Source organism: Penaeus monodon, chromosome 3 (genome assembly GCF_015228065.2).
Source record: "Penaeus monodon isolate SGIC_2016 chromosome 3, NSTDA_Pmon_1, whole genome shotgun sequence".
Lineage (NCBI taxonomy): Eukaryota > Metazoa > Arthropoda > Malacostraca > Decapoda > Penaeidae > Penaeus > Penaeus monodon.
In genome coordinates, this window is record NC_051388.1 from 56,214,771 (window position 1) to 56,216,292 (window position 1,522).

The following is a 1,522-nucleotide window of genomic DNA, read 5'->3' on the forward strand; positions in this document are numbered from 1 at the left end:
TTCTACGGTCTGAGGTGCGTTTCATTTGACAGTGAAACACAGCGTCATAAAAAAAAATGGAAGAAACATCCTTTTAACTCCGCCATGGAAGCGAATTATCCACTTTCCCTATTGCATATTTGTCAACCAGCGTCACATAACCATCGTTAGGAGAATCTAAGCCCTTCTAATAAATTGAGTTGTTAAGAAATCGGATCTAACAAGAGATTCCCGAAGTTACTCGAGTGAAAAACATAGATGGCCGGAGGGGGGAAAGTACCTCCAACGCATTATAATGAAATGTGGTTTAACTGAAGCCTGACTCTAGACCAAATACCTGATGAAATGTAGTCTAAACACAAAGGAATGTAGTCTGAAGTTTGGAAAAAGGAGAATGCAGTTTCAATATACAATAAAGTGATGCAATTTGAGTGTGGTTCCTGAATCAAAATTGACTTTCAATACATTAAGTAAATTTCCCAGCAAACTCGACCGCATAGCAACGTTGTGCAAAAGGCCTGTGAATTTACATAATTACCTAATGTCTGACTACTGTAATTTGCATTTCAGAGGACGCCAAGCCAAGCCGAAGAGCAATCCAAAACTATTCTCTATATCTATCAGGTCCATAATATATATATATTTTTTTCAGGCGAGGAATCCGCAGTTACATAATCAGTTGATGGGAACAATTGACCGTTGTTGTTACTTTTTCTTTTCGGAGTACGAGCATGATGTTGGGGTCAAATGTTTACATTTGTCTGTGTGTATATATATATATATATATATATATATATATATATATATATATATATATATATTATATATATATATATAATATATATATATATATATATATATATATTATATATATATATATATATATATATATATATATATATATATATATATATATATATATATATATATATATATATATATATATATATACATATACATATACATATTCACACACACACGCATACACATATGTGTGTGTTTGTGTGTACATATTTTACTGTGTGTTTATATTTGTGTGTATATATGTATATATATATTATATATATATATATATATATATATATATATATATATATATATATATATATATATATATATATATATATATATATCTATAATATATGTATATCTATAATATATATATATATATATATATATATATATATATATATATATATATATATATATATATATATATATATATATATATATATATATATGTGTGTGTGTGTGTGTGTGTGTGTGTGTGTGTGTGTGTGTGTGAGTGTGTGTGTATACAAACACACTCACACACACACACAAACACACACACACGCTTTTGCATGTATATGTATGTCTTCATGCACGCGTGTGTGTGTTTTTGTGTGTGAGTATGCATCTGCATGAGCGTGTGTGACACACAAGCCACTTTTGGCGTGCTGTTTGATCTGTAATCTGAGGACGCAATATGAACTTCGGTCAGAGGAAAGAAAGAACACATCAAAGAGCATGTGAGCGAAGGTACCGCTTGAGGTTGTTGTAA